Source organism: Eupeodes corollae, chromosome 1 (genome assembly GCF_945859685.1).
Source record: "Eupeodes corollae chromosome 1, idEupCoro1.1, whole genome shotgun sequence".
Classification (NCBI taxonomy): Eukaryota; Metazoa; Arthropoda; class Insecta; order Diptera; family Syrphidae; genus Eupeodes; species Eupeodes corollae.
In genome coordinates, this window is record NC_079147.1 from 297,459,432 (window position 1) to 297,476,107 (window position 16,676).

The window sequence follows — 16,676 nt, forward strand, 5'->3', positions numbered from 1 at the left end:
TAACAAATGTTTACAAAAATTTACTTTCGACTCAAATAGCTTTCCAAAAATTAAAAATATTGGCTTCAAACTTATTTTTTTTTCACAGAAAATATTGTTTTCGATATTCAGTAATTTTTATATGAAAATCCAACAGTCCGTATTTTCATACAAAATAAAATCTACAAAAAATAGTACGCAAATTTGGTAAAAATTGATACGAGTACTTATAGACAAACTTTTCAGCAAGACAAATCGACAGACGGGATGGGAAGTTATCAGTGTGGGTCGCATCCTAGCCTCTTTTCATATTTTTCAATATGTTTCAAAAACTCAATGTGATCGGATTCGTTGCATAAGAGAATTACTTTCAAAGTGTTTTGCCTTTTCCTATAAAACAGTATAAAGACAGGTTGGATCTTAGAATTTATAAAGATTTTATAAAATACTGTAGATAAATATTAAGAATGAATATTGAAGTAGGGATTATTGATTTTTGGAAACATCACACATTTCATTTTAAACATTCTACTCCAAGAATTAAGATAGTTGCTTTAACCCCCATATATGTGCATACTTTTTGTATTATTTTAAAATAGTACTGTCTCAAAAACCCGATGATGCAGTGAATTTTGTGTCAGACTAAAAAGTGCGATTTGATCATTAATTGACTTTTATTGTGAAAATATTTCTTTTATAAATTTAAATAAACTGTGGCTATTTTTTGGCCAGTATTTATGAAGACTCCAGCAAATCATTCAAAAAATCTTCAAATCCAATCAATATTAACACTTAAACATAAAATATTGAATATTTAATTGATTGCGTTTCACAAGTGCTTAGGTCATAAATACTCTAAATTATGTTTTGCATCTATTATTTTGACCTAAGCTGTATGTATTTATGAAATACTTCTTTTACGTTTTTTGTTTTAAAAAGTTTGAAGCAGGGATGTTATGGTTGATACAAATTAAAAAATGTCCCTTATTTCCAGAATTTTATTATTAGTTTTATGTTATGTGCTAATTACCCAAATTTATTTTACATTTCCATATTTTCGTAATTAGTAATTTTCGTATGCTTGTATGACTTAAGTTGTGGTAGAGGGTGTTTCAGTATGAGTGATTTTATATTAATAATAAACATTGCCAACAACTACTGCAGGGTGAGTTATTGGAAAAGTTTTCTTGCCAGTTTAATTTATGTTTTTATATACATTTTGTATATGAGAGAAGATCCTTGGGGTAGCTTATAGCTGCATGATGTAAGATAAAGAGATATATAATGAGTTTGTAATAAGGATTATCACAAAAAGAAGAACTTCTAAATTCACAAATAAACGAACGTGCAGAGATTAAAAGGATTTCGAGGACATGGAAAGTTTTATTTTTCCAAATACTTTTGCATTATGTATTTGAGTGGTACTTTTTCCACACATTTCGGTTTGTGTAGAACGCATGTCCTTCAATGGATATAAATACTTTATCATTAGTTTGGTAAACTATATGACATGACATTGCAATCTATATCTTGAACTCGCTTCTCAGTAAATGGATTTATTTATGTTTATATTTCGAGTTCTTGTAGAAAGTTTATCGATACCAAGACTGTAGTAGAAATTTTGAAGAGGAAAATTAGTTATAGAAAAATAGATGAAACGTTTTTTATTATTTTGTTGAATTGGAAAAAGTTTAAATATATTTTTCTTCTATTGAAAACATTTTATGTTCCAATGTTTCTTAGAAATATCCTTGAATTGGAAGAAATAATAAATTTCTGTACTATAAATTGTTTTCCAATAAGGGGTTTCATATTGAAAAGCCCGAAACGACAAATACTACCACTATGAACCGAAAATTTTAAAATTTTAATCAGCAGTTTTCTAAGAAAGTTTCTTGAGATTATTATATCTCGAAGAAAAGTTCAAAATTGGCAACAGGAGTCTTCTGATTCTACCTTTAAGACTTTATTATTTGCAGCCTTGTGGAAATAAAAGTTAATGCCAATCGATCCACAATCGATTTAAGACCATTCGAATAGAACTCGTGAAGTTATTGAGGTTATAGTTCATGGACAAGCTCAAACATAGGATGTTGTAGCTGAGGCATCCATTTGACTGATATCGTTTCCTAATGTTAATACCTTCTATTGATTTCTTAAAAAAAAATAATTTAAAATAAAACCTTTTTAAGAAAAATTATTTTTGGTTTGTCGTTGTTAATTTTTTAGTAAATTTAACGTTTTCATCGTGGCAAAGTGCACGAACGAATTATTTTTGGGATCTCATCACGTAACTTCTCTGACGACAATAGAGTAAGCGATAGCCAAAATGATATTGTCAGATGTTTGCTTTACACTCGTGTTGTCTATCGTTCTTACTGAATTATATTGCCAGACTCTTAATATTTTTCTATGAGTTTTGGCAGCAAATTGTGAATATTTGTCAGAATAATTTCAAGTTACAAAACGGACTTCACATTTTTCTGTTATTATGTGTATTTTACTTTCTGACATGTTTTCAACAGTGTGTCTTTTGATCATACATGTTTTCAACAGTGTGTTTATTGATCATACCTCTTGGGATTGAAATTTTTCTATAGAACCTTTTTTTATCCCTGCTCTTTGTGTCGGGTTTTCGATTGCCTATTTAATCTACGAAGGAAATAATATTTTTTCTTCTAAAATTTTAGTCACCTCGTGGAGGAATGTCGAAAAAGTAATTAAGCCAGAGGGATTCCAAAAGCGTTTCCAGCTACCCACTGATATCCATTTTCATGTAGGATCTTTAAGTTGTTCTTAATCTCAGAGAGTCAGACATTTACGAAAAAAATTGCTTAACTGTCGCACAAAGCATACAAAATGTTAAAACTTACTAATAAAAATGATGATTCTGTCAAAGCCACATATAGTGCTTTAAGAGCAGATTATGGTTTACATAACTGTCCAACAAAAGACTGGATTGGTGGTGGAGCGTAATGGTCAACTTTTAACTGACTTTATCTTTCCTTGAAGAATGCATAGTTTCCACAAGACAGTGCCAGACACCACATAACTCGAGCGAATAGGACTTTATTGCACGAGACATTTCCTGGCCGCGTAATTTCTCATCGTGGCGATATCAAGTTGACACCGCTGGATTTTTTTTTTAAGTTTTGAGCACTTAAAAAGCAACATTCTTCAAGATATAACTGAGATACTGCCCGATATGTGTCAAAAAGTGGTCGAAAAAAATATTTATATGTCTTTTATTATGTTTACTTTTGAAACCGCAAAATGGATAACTCTTTACCCTATATTTCCATTAAAATTTTAACGGCTGGCCAGAAGATTGTTGTATTCATCAACAACCTTCTGGTACATTATTTTATCCTGGGCGTACCTCTCATTAATCACTCCGGTCTCTTCATTTTTGGCAATCTTGGCAAGAATGTGAGAGGCCGTTTTGAAGCGGTTCCTGAGATGTAAAACCTTCCGATGGTTTTTTGGTTCCTCGAGTTGCAATGCTACTCGAGGGTTTCGGTTTTGTATACGGTATAGGAAGTATAAGAGTGCTGTGAATAGCACTGCCTATACTTTCTATGGTTTTGGGTTGCTCACAAGTGCTGGAACTACCAGCGCTAAATGAGCTCCCCTTCAAAGTCTCCTGGCTGGAGGCCAAGAGCACATCCTCCAAGTCTGTGGAGGGTTCTACGTTCGTCATGTCTATTTCGTCCATTTTGTTTTAGTTTCTTGTATTTAGGTCCCACGAGTAGGTCGAAAAAAAGAGGTCAGCCCCAGCAGATCCGATATACCGGGGTAAGGCAGAAGATAAGACGGACCCTGCCAAGTCATCCGAATGAGCTCGTTAGGGACTGGTTTGCCCCCCCCCAGCCTTTCATTCTTCGGCACGGATTATGTAAGACCACCACTGAAATTAGGGACCCCGTATCTATGGTCAAATTGCATTGCTAATGCATGCTACTATTAAGGAGTAGGAAACTTCAGCAATTCAACCTGACCTTAGCTGATCTCCACCTTGACAACGTGCAAGACAACTGTGGTGATCATTACCACCCGGCACCCACTGGGAGGGTTTGAATAGAGGATTCTTAGCCTATGTTACTCAGTGATAATGTAGCTTTCTAATGATAAAAGAGTTATTTAAATCGGTACAAAAATACAAATCTTTCCTATTTATAACATTAGTGTAGATTAAGCCTAATACAGACATAACTAATTTTTCAACATAAACGTAATTTTGCCAATCCTAAAAATTTAACAAATTTTTCTATATTCTATGCTATTGGTTGTTCCCACTCAACATCAAACAGCACAAGGACCTCCTTATCCTCGTTTTTTTTCCAATTAATACCTCTTAAATTTAAATTTAAAATATTCTTAAAAATGTAGCATAATTAATAATAACCACTTAAATAATTATCATAATTATAATCCTGGATGATGATTTTAGAGCAAGAAGAGTTTTTTGTACATTATATTCCTTTCCTTTTTAATGTAAGTAAACTCTGCGTCAATTCCTGCTGATGATGTTTGATGTTGGTTGCAGTGGCAGTTTCCATATCAAAAATGTATGACAAATCGAAATTAAATAAGAGAAATCATGTTGCAATAAATTAATCAATTAAATATGCAAAAAAGAAATACAAATTCAATTAAAGGATTTAAATGAAAGAAAAAGAAAATACAAATAAAAGTAAAAGTGAATGTTGACAAAATAAGGATTCTTTTTTTTTTAAGTTTAGTTATTTTTGTTATTAAAGTGCGAAGAGGTATTATTTTCCTATCAATTCAAACGTCACTTGAAAAGTTAAAAGCAATTTTTAAGTGAAAAAGAATTTCAAAGTGAATAAAAATACAAAAATATCTTCTTTTCACTTTGCAGGAGAGGTGTGTTTTCTTTTCCTTATATTTTGCTTTCCTGTGTTATTTTTTTGAAGGTCTGAGTTTTTTCTTTTAAGTGATGTCAGTTTTCTAAGTCGTTTCCCTTATTTTCCCCGGAACCACTCAAAATTAGTTCCATTAAAATCGTTTTTAGGTTGTTTTCGTTCATTCCATGTCATATTCTCATATCGTCGCCGTGCGTTCGTCGTCTTCGTCCTGTCCGAATTTCTCGTCCTACTTTTTTTTCCAGAAAATAATCTTTAATGTGCTCAAGCTACATACTTGCGTTTATTTGGACTTCCTTTCTTTTTTTTGAATTTTTATTTCACCGAAAATCTTTTAACCATTATCGTGCGTTTCTTCCGTGCGTCGTCGTCGTCGGTCGTTGGTCGTCTGCCGGTTTTTGACGCTTAATGATTAAGTGAAATTCAGTGCAAATGACAGTGGGTCACGCAGATATAGTCTACCATTTCCGTCGTCCTTTATGCTTCGTTTCGGTGACGGTCCATTGAACCTCATTTCATCTTAGTCAGTTATCACAGTCGGTCTCTCTTGTCATTGGCATCGTTTCGTGGTCCATTAAAAAGAAAGAAAACAAAATTTAAGGAAGAAGAATTTCATATCCCCTTAGTATGAAGTTCCGTTCTTTCACATTTTGCCGCATCTTCAAGGATCCTTTATATCACATGGACATCTTATACTTGTATATCTCTATCTTCTTGTTGTTTCTCATTAAACAGCGTCCTTGTAGTCCTCACCACGATATTGACGTGAATTATACATTAATGTGCTTTTCTTATAGATATCCTCTGAATATCTTAGAGCCTGCTCCTGGAAGCTGTTCTGTAATCACTGAAGAGAATATTTAATTTTTATTTTTTTGATTTAATTAAGAATTATATTTATAGAACAAAACCTAATTTTTCTATTATCAATATTTAAACAAAAATTAAGTTATTCATTTTCTTCTTCTTCTTCTCTTTTCAGGTAAACAAAAGGAAACACAAATTATTTGTAAATAAATTTAATTTGTTTCTTAACAAATATTTAAAAAAAATTAAAGTGCGTGTTTCTTTTTATACTGAAAATAAATTTAAACAAGAATTAAAAAGTACGTCAACTCGTGAATGAACATTGATTTTTGGAAATCACAAAAATAAAAAAATAATTACAAAATTCTTAAGTTCTTGTTGAGTGGATTTTTTTTGTGTTTTATAAATTATATAATAAGGAATACAAAATTGATTGAATTCAGTGTTAAATGTTTAAAATATTAAAATAACCAAAAGTAAATAGAAAAATTAAGTACCTTTTGAAAATTTGAGATTTAAAATCAAAACGATACGATTTAATCAAATGATTTTAAATTCATTAATTTTGGATAACAAAAATGGTTTTTTGAATACATTTACAGATAAAGGTAAGTGTTTTATTTAATTCTTTGTTTATATTTTGAATAAATTGCAACGACTTTTCGCATAGGTTTTAAGCACTTAAAATATTAAAAATGCAATTAAAAAACAATGACTGACTCCTAAGAATTCCAAAAGAATGCAATCTCTTGTGAATGCAATCTTTAATAAATTTAATTTATAGAATCAAATAAATTGTAAGCAAATTGTCAGTTGATTAATACACTTTCTTATCCTCATTTTGCAGCCATCTTTTGAATGCAATCTTTTGAGAATTCGTGAATTGTTTGAATGAATGAATTCAACCGATTCACTCGTATTCCTGCATGAAACTATTAAGTATTAAAAAATAAAAAGGAAGGAAAAAAAACACTTCGGTTTTCCTTCTTTGCCTCACTACTACTTGTTTCTCTTCTCTCTTGTGGAAAACAAAATGAGTGCACTTCCTTTTTGATTATAGTGTAATAATAATGAATATTCATACTCGTTATGAATAATTCATTTTGTGGATTAAATTAAATTGCAAGTTCTCATCATTTAAATAATTAAATGGAAAATAGGATAATAAACGAAATGTTAGTTGATTTAAAGGAAAACAAAACAAAATAAATTTTGGAGAGATTTTCGCACAGTAAATATGTGTTCTAAAAATAAATTTGGTAAAAATGAAAAATACCTCTGTCTCTCTTTTTATCAAAGAAAGAAAAATCCAATTAATAATCCTAAATGCGCCAATGCATTGAATTCAATTCAAAAACCAACAATTTAAGAAGATATTATACGTTATCTAGTTTCAAACGCATCAAGCTTCCTTTTGTCAAAACATCAATCACAAATCATAAAGAAACCAAATACGCCCTCTATCAGAATACTGATGCAAGCAACAGGTCCTAGATCCAAAGTAAGTCATATTTTCGTCTTAAAAAAAATCCTTGAAAAAGCAAGTTCATCTTTCTCTTCTCGTTCGATGAAAATCATTTCATTCATTTCTAACGCTCTTTGTCAACATCTCTTTCCACACCGCTGACAATACCGTTACCTAGACTTCTATAAATATCTGATTCTGAAGTCATAACCATAGTTTGTCACAAGAACGACATTGCAGTTGCAGTATAGTTGTCCTCATCATAATCATCATCATCAACATAATCATCGTCAAAATCCTTCCAAGAGAATAATTCGAAATGACACTTCTGACAGCAAATCTGTCAATCTAACCTTTTGCATAACCCAACCCATACCCAACCCAGAGGCATAAACTCAACTCAACTCAACAAACAAACAAATGAAAAAAGGATAACAAAGAATACAAAACTACAAAAATACCACCTTAACCTCTTTGTAGAATAAAAATGAAAAAAAAAAAAATAAACAAGGACATCTTGGCAAAGCATAAACTATCATCAATTTAGGTCATAAATGCATTCAACCATGTTGTTCTAGGGTTGCACATCCTTTTTGTTGTGCCCCACCTCTCACTTTTATACCACCATAAATAATTGCAAGATAAAGAGAGACAAAAAGAAAATTAATATCAAGCACCATGGAAACATCATTTTCCCATTATGTTCTTCACGAAGGACGATAAATAGAATCTCCAGTATCCTGATACTTTAAGTTCAGAGGAGGTTTTGATAGTATTCATTTAGAAACTCTTAACAAACTGCCCGGAGAGCAAAAGTCTATTATTTGTCAACTCCTTGCAAACCCCCCTCAGGCTAGATCCCATCAATGACAATTACAACGTTCACACACCTTATTTCAAACACCAACCCAAACTTTTTCCCCTCTAACTATTTTGTCTCCAACGACGACGACTACGACTTCAGGATCAGACTGGAAGTCAATATCCTTTAGCTTGCATCGCATTGTTCTTGCATTAAACCAATGTTTTGAGGACCAAAAACCAAATTTAAAAATTACATGCAACCGTGACGATTGCTGCTCCGGCTCCTGCTCCGGCTACAGCTCCGGCTTAAGCTTCGAAAGAAGCAACTTGAATATTTTGCAATCCTTTACATACATTATTGACTCGAGCACAAAATTTTAATAGCAAATCCTTTGCATGAAGAGGCCAGGACATCGAGAAGTTTTAGGTCGATGTCACAATCCGGAGGCTAACAACGACAACAAGCTACGGCGATATACCTAAATATTCGATTGAGGGTGGGATTTTCCAAATCAGTTCACTGAAATCCTCGGGGTGTCGAGGCGAGGGATGCGATGTTAGCGCTATATCAAATCTCTCTCCCTTTCCCTTGGGTTTTGGGATTTTAAATTCTGATATTTTGCTTTTGTCTTTTGTTGTTTTGTATATAAATTTTTGTCTTTGTTCCAAAACTAAGTCAGGTTGACTGGGTCCAAAATAATGTACAAGTTCAAATCCATCAGGCAAAATCGAGAGAAACGAACAAAAGGGGTTGGCGTCGGTTGTTGGCAAATGGTGTGAAATGTCTACTCAAGAGTAGAATTGCCATGGTAGCGCCTTCTACCTCAGCTCAGTCCCAATGGTTGTCAGTCTGATGAGCAGCATAACGAAGGACTATGGGCTACGAGTATGATGATGACGATTTTGAATTTTTAAGCCCTAGCTGTTAGTACCATCATCGTTATCATCATCGCCATAGTTAACCTTTAGGTTCTTCTTAATGAAAAGGACTTTATTTATCAGGAAGGCTGATGATGATGATGGTGGTAAAAATAAGGGTGGATATTTTTCGTTTTATATAGAATATTTAATCTACTTTGATGGGTTTTCTGAAACTTCAAAGTAGATGAAGTGTTAATCTTATGCGGTGAAAATGAGACAGAAAGAGAGAGAGTGACAAAAAAGTTTTGATTTAATATCAATATAAAGGTTGTTTTAGATTTGTTTTTATGTTAAGGACTCAAAAGTCTAGCCAAGCTTAAGGGTTTAAATTTATGTATATTTTTTGATTCCATCGAAACTGTGCCAGTATGGCAGAGAAGCTTAAGCTTTGACTCAAAAAAAAGCAACATTTTTTTTAAAGTTTTCTATAGGATTTAAAATTTAACTTTATAGCAACACAGAAAATGTATGCAGTACTTGCTGATACTATAATACCATTTAGAATTTTGTACAAAAGATAAATCTAGTTGTGAATACATAGAGAGCTTAAGGCTCTTTACCTATAGGGCGTAGTATCCGCCTACGTTATGTAAGGTTAAAGTGGCTGGAAACGGAAACACTTGTGATACCGCATGAATCTTGAGGCTTCCCCCTAAGCTCAATGGAACCAGTTTGAATCCCTAACAATACGTGAGAGGCTGATTATGCTGATATGATTTAGATCGTTTGCTCCATTTCCTCGTCTATACAGCTTCTGCAAAAGTCTTTTGAGAATACGCCTAGACTGAACGCTTTAAATCTAGTGTTGGCTAGATGTTTTTTGTGACCTGACACGTGGTGATGTTGTTCCACCTGGTGTTAACAAGTAGCGATTGGTATTCCAGTATGTGCCAAACGTAGGCTGCACTGTACCGTTCTTGGCGAGTTCATCTGCCTTATAGTTACCTAGAATGTCTCTATGGCCCAGCACCCAGCAAAGGTTAATATTTATTAAACTGTTGTGCCATCTTCATTTGAGATGATCGATAGTTACGGACTGTTATAGAATTTGTAGAGACAGAATCCAGGGATTTTAAAGCAGATGACTATCTGAGAAAATACGAATATCAGATGTTGATATCACGTTTTCTTTAAGCCAGGACAAGACTTATTTTATCACAAAAAATTCCGCCTGGGATACGTTACAATATATTGGATAGTAGAATGCGGGACTTAATTTCAGTCGTTCAGAGTACACACCTCCATCTACCCTCTCATTTGCTTTTGATCCATCTGTCTTTGTCTGGATTTTTCTGTAGAATTTCAGTTGGGGGATTGTGTGTCTGTGTACTTTGGAATCTATTCTATATATAGTCCACTGTGACAAATAGCAGAGCTTGCAGATTGTAGATGTAGATTTTTATCTAATACAAAACCCAGGTATTTAGAATTTTAATTGGATTCCTTAAATATGGGGAGAGTTCACAAATGGAATTTTGTGCCTCCTCAAAAATAAGACTAAATCGGTATTGTGTGGGTTAACACCCAGTCCATCCGATCAGCTCAAAGTATTGGTCTGTCTAAGGCATTTTGTAAGAGGCCTTTTATGTTGTTAAGATGCTTTCCTGAAACTGCTATAGCAACGTCGTTCACATAGGCTATCACTCTGAAACCCTCCGCATCCAGATTAGTTAGGATTTCATTCACCACAAGGTTCCAGAGGAGATGGGATAGAACACCACCTTGCGGTGTGCCTCTACTAACCAATCGCCTGCCAGAAAAGTTGCCCAGTTTTGAGATAATTATCCTGCTAGTCAGCATTAAATGAATTAACTCCTAAAGCGAACTCTCTATTTTTAGAGATGTTAGTGCAGTAGTGTCCACGTTGATAAAGGCACCTTCGATATCTAAGAAAGCAATCTTCTAATGGAAGGAATATTCGACGGTGCGTTTTAAGGTGTGTAACGCTGTTTCCACCGATTAACCTTTACAGTAGGCATGTTGAGACGAGACAGAAGTCTTGTTACAATACTTGCCCTTAAATGGATATCAATCAATCTTTCCAAGGCCTTAAGAAGGAATGATGATAGACTTAAAGGTCGTAGATCTTTAGAATTGACTTGCGAGCATTTACCAGCTCAGGGTATAAAAACGAATTTAACTTCCCTCCATGCCGAGGAAATATAGCCCAGATAAGGACAGCTGGTAAAAACTGCTCAAGGATTGGTGCAATTTGCCTACTTTCCTGAATATGAAATGATTGATATTAAAAATTGTTAATGCCGTATAATCTTTTTAACACACTTTTAGTTGGTTAAGGGCATTCACAAAAAATAATAAAGTGATATTTTTTTGGTTTCATCTCGCTTACATAAAATCGTAAAAATTTCAGTGCTTTCTCAGTATTGTCTTCTGTTTGGTAATGACTGACCAATCATGAATTATGAATTCCTTTCTGATATCATGGCAACTTTCCATTTCACAGAAATGTGGAAATATTGCCCTACAAAAAATGTAGGAGTGCCCAAGGGCTCCGATTTGTCTCCGACACTCTTCCTTCTTTTTATAAATGATCTTTTGTCTGATACTTTTAAACCACTAAAATGTTTCGCTGATGACAGTAACCTTAGCTTTTGATATTCATTTTTAGATCCCTATCCTTATTCTTTAGATACGAACTATAAACGGCAGCATATGATAAGATCATTAAATTCTAATCTTGATAGCATATTTCAATGGGGAATTGAAACCATTTAGAATTTAATGCTTCGAAAACTCAATACTTTCTACTATCTCAAAAGCTTTCAATTCAAGGTTTGTGCATCAAAAACCACTTGTTGTGGAGTGATCACATATTCGACATCGCCAAAAATCCTGTTTAAAGTTTGGGTTTTCTCAGATGCAAGAAGTTTGTAAACTTTCTGATCCGGCTATAATTTACAAGCTTTTCTTATTCTAAAACTAGAGTATTATTCTTATATTTGGGTGCCCAATAAAATACTTGAGTCTTTTGGATAGAATTTAAAAGAGAGCTCTAAAAATAATTGAAGATCGTCATACTCGTACTGCTAGAAATGCCCATCAATTTACCCTTGCACCCAATTGAGTGATTGAAGTTATCAAATCAAAATTAATATATACATAAATATAAAATCTACAAAGTGCAATAGCTAATAAAAATTTGCAAGTGTTGTTGTCATTTTAAAGCATTTCTGAAGTCCAAATTTCAGACTCAACCTCCCTCTTCATTATTCTAGATCAACTAAAATATAAGATTCCACTAAGTGGCAATGTTTTGTTTCTAAAAATTGTATTGATAGTTTTAAATGGCAGTTATCAAATTAAACAGTTAAGCTGATAGAAAATAATAGATCCGTAGTCTTAAGAAGGCTATCACATCAATTTTTGTATTTATATTGAAAAAACATAAAAGTAATGTAGAAAATGCATATTTTTGAAATTTGAGTAGATAGTTAAAATTGAAGCTAGGATTCAAAATAATCACTAAAAATTAACTTCAAATCAATTTCTTCCAGTCTACGAAAATTGTACCTTCAAGGTTTCTCAAAAATTCATAGAAAGTCAAATGAATAACTATCTAAACAGCGTTTTTGGTTGCCTTTATCAGTTTCAAAGAGTTTTAAAAAGCGGATGTCATACAAAATGAAAAGGTGAGAATCAACAAGAACAACATAATCGTTTCAAAAGGTTTTATTTCTTATAGATAGAAAAAGAACTTAATTTTGCAGATGTTTGAGTTGAAACAAATTACATTACATCAATCTTATATGGGGCACAAAACTCCTTAAATATTAAAATCACCGTTATTGCGCCAAAAAGAATATTAAATTATATAGATATTTATTTGTTTTATATATATTTCAGATTTTATCAATATGATGACTTTCTCGATATTTCAAATTTTCTTGCTGCAAGAACATTAAGCACGTGACACTTCAATAGAACATAATTTATCGAACAATAATAATTCATCTTTCAATATCTGCCTTTGATATAATAAAATAGGAAAATGAAAAAATTGTTCAAGGCATCACTAAGATTCTGTCATGTTCTGAAATTCCCATGTACATATATAGATAATAATTTTACTTTCTTTATTCTCTGTTCTATATAATAAAGAATTTTTATTCTTTTTCATGCGGGTGGCGTCTCATTTCCAAGGATTCTAATGGTTTATGTATATGGAAATCGGAATTTTACCCCCTTTTATACACAAATCGAACATTTTCGCTGTTGAATCAAAACAAAACAAGGATGAAGGATAGGATGAAGTTGAATTAAGAATATTTTGCCTTTATTTGAAATGGTCTTGGGAACACGTAGGAATCTAGTCTATTCATCGATGATGGTGTTCACAACATACAAAATCCCAGAGCGTATAAATCGTAAATCTCTTAGACACTCGTCAACGCCTAAGTATAATGTCACATCGGGATCCGTTTCCACCTACCAACCGACCGAACGAACAAACTAACGAACGACAGACGAGCGATGAGCGACAGGATAACGATTACGACAACAACGCGCGAAGCGAATCGAATCGATTCCAAGCTAAGTTGTCTCCATCTCCATTCGAGTGCGAAATTTGAGAGCAGGATATTGTTACATTTTCAGAAATGTTATAAAAGATATAGAAATAGAAAGCTAGAGGTGTTCAAACGTTTCACCGCATGGGAAATGTTTGGCAGCGTAAACGCCCATGTCCTTTCTAATTGAATAACACCTCCACTCTCAGAATCAACGGCGCGGCGGTTTTGGTGAAATACCTCCGTGTTTCAAGGAATTTGTGTAAACGGTTGGACATACTCCTGCTTCACCGCCGCCACCGCGCCTCCATCACACCGGAACATTGTTATTTATCGAAGGCATGACGTTCGTCCTAGTGGTTTTAATTGTCGCGTGGTCTTAGAAGTCTACCAGGACACGAACGGAACGAACGAACAAAATTCAAATGAAAATTACTAACAAAATGTTCGTCCTTTTGTGTCTATTCTATGTCATAGTTGTTCTCTGTTCCTGGGTCTTTTGAATCGACACCAGAGTTCTTATCTTTAGTTCCAGAAGAACTATTTCCCATCATCGAAAACATTATATAGCCAAAGAGACCATCATCAGGACGAAGGAGGAAGAAAACACTTTGGTTGGTTGTTTAAAAAAAAGGGTTTTTCTTTTTATAGTTGATGTAAGGAAGGATCCTAGAAACAAGGACAACATTATCATCAGCAATATCGTGTTGACGATATTTTTCAGCTAAGTACCTTCAGCTTGTATTACCTAAAAAATAATAAAAGTTTCAGGTCAACTGATTGCCTGCAATGTGCTCATAAAAGTCAACTTAAATTATTTTAAAAAAAGGACCCAAACAAAAATAAAAACGATGAAGAAGAAGAAGAAGGAAATAATGATTTTGGTACTTATGATTGAATTTTACTCGAAGGACATTTTATTTTTCTTTCATCCTATAAATTCTTCATTTTAATTTCTTCCTTTATTTTTTAAAAAAATAAATGAGACTCTAACAAACACAAAGCTAATTGAACAAATTTTCTGATACATAATATATTTTATTTTCTTTCTTTCGTTCGTTTACTCTTAAATAAATTTCTTTATGTGTCCTTTAATTACATTTTCAAGAGAATTTCTCAAATTTATCATCAGCGAAGCGTTTGACACAAAAATGAGGGAAGCTGTAATATTTCGAAGCGGCTTTCTTGAAGTGAGAAGGGAAATTTTTAAGACAAATATTCCTAAGAAGAAATTATACAGAGTAAAGAGGAAAATACAATTTAAAGAGATTGTTGACCTTAAAAAGTTTTGTAATCTTCTTTATTTTAAAGCTTCTAGCCTAAAGGATTTTTTTTCAGTCTAAATGTTTTAAGTTATTATTGAGTTCAAAGTCGTTGGCATTGTTTTAAAGGGAAGAATATGTGTACTCTTTTCGTTCTCTTGTGTGTCCTTTTCTTATTAATAATTTGCGAAACACATTTGGCTTATTTTATGTAATACATCCTTTTGATCATAAGGACATTTAAGACTAATCCAAATTGAGAATCTACGTTTTAATTCGATACTACGGAAACTAAATTGAATAAAGATTTCTCACAATAATTCTTTTAAATCGGTCTATTTCAAAAAGGTTAGGACCTCACTGCTTCTGAAATTATGTAATCACTTAAGGAGCTACACATATGACAAGTATTGCATTTTGAACTCGAGATTTAAATCTTAAAAACATAAGAATGGTACAGAAGAAGAATAATGGGTCCGGTGATTCAGTCCATCTCAATTCGCTTTAAGAGCCTAAACCGTTTGGTCTTTTAAATTAAAACTTGAAAATTAAGGTTTATAAACGTTAGAACTTTTTTTACTTTTTTAACACCAACACTAACAGTTTTTGGATGCGTTTAAAGTTCAAAGTGAATTCAAGCAGGGTTGCATACTCTCACCAATTCTTTTCTTATTAATGGTCCAGTGATGTGCTGCGAGAGGCTTTGATAGTAAATGGAAGTATAGGATGGATTTTGACAAGACATTTCTGAAACAACTTCATTATGCAGACGATGTAGACTTGCTATCTTACAGGATATTGAATCTTCATGAAATGTAAAAATATTGGGGCTGAAAATCAATACTGGAGAAAATAAGATACTCAGCCTCTTTGCTCTAAAAAAGTCACAGACGTTGACCAAATTCGTGTTGCCTTGTGTGAAGAATTCTTTTTCAATAGAATAGAATAAGCATCTACCCAAACAAGATATTTTTAAAGATACACGCAAGCCACACTTAATCTTCATTCTACCGCAATCAAACTACATTCAAGATATTTTTAAATCTGATTGAAGCTACTTTCGAACTTGCTTCAAGCTACTTTCAAGCTATTTTCAAACTACATTCAGGCTAAATTTAAGATATGTTCAAATCTGATTCAAGCTACTTTAAAGCTACTTTCAAGTTACAATAAGCTTCATTCAAGCTTAATTCAAAATATGTTCAAGCTACATTTAACCTACATTCAAGCATTATTTAAGTTACATTGAAGATATATTGAAGGTAGATTCAAGCTACATTCAATCTACATTTAAGGTACGAGCTGTATTCAAGCTATGTTCTAGCTATATTCGAGCTACATCAAGATATTTTTAAATCTGATTCAAGTTACTTTAAAGCTACTTTTAAAGTAACATTAAGCTACATTCAATCTTAATTAAATCTACGTTCAAGCTACATTAAATATACATTCAAACTTAATTGGGGTACATTCAAGATATTTTTAAATCTGATTAAAGTTACATTCAAACTTACTTCAACCTACTTTCAAACTTCATTCAAACTACAATCAAGTTACATTAAAAAAACATTCAAATCTGATTGAAGCTACCTTGAAGCTACTTTCAATCTACATTCAAACTTAACTAAACTACATTGAAGCTACATTTAACCTTCATTGAAGCTACTTTTGAGCTACATTTAACTGTGAAGCTACTTTAAAGCTACATTCAAACTTAACTTAACTACATTGAAGCTACATTTAACCTTCATTGAAGCTACTTTTGAGCTACATTCAACGGTGAAGCTACTTTCAAGCTTAATTTAAGCTACATTTAGCCTACCATCCAACAGCTTTTAAGATATATTTGAACTACTGCATGCTACAATTAAGCCACATTAAAGCTACATTCCACCCACATTTAACTACATTCAACCTACATTTAATCTATATTCAAGGTAGATTCAAGCTATATTCAAACTATTTTCAAACTAAATTCAGGCTACATTTAAGATATGTTCAAATCTAATTCAAGCTACTTTAAAGC

At 32.8% G+C, this 16,676-nt stretch overlaps 1 protein-coding gene across 5 annotated transcripts in view; it reads left to right on the forward strand.

The window, feature by feature from the left end:
* LOC129941186 (pleckstrin homology domain-containing family G member 5) overlaps positions 1-16,676 on the forward strand; it is a 438,783-nt gene that overhangs the window by 113,872 nt on the left and 308,235 nt on the right. For 3 of the 5 annotated variants that reach the window (XM_056049754.1, XM_056049755.1, XM_056049757.1), the window contains exon 2: positions 5,848-6,280. The exons of the other annotated variants lie outside the window; for them this stretch is intronic. The gene's annotated coding sequence lies outside the window, so the exon portion shown is untranslated. The remainder of the gene's footprint in view (positions 1-5,847; positions 6,281-16,676) is intronic. 5 annotated transcript variants of the gene reach the window in all.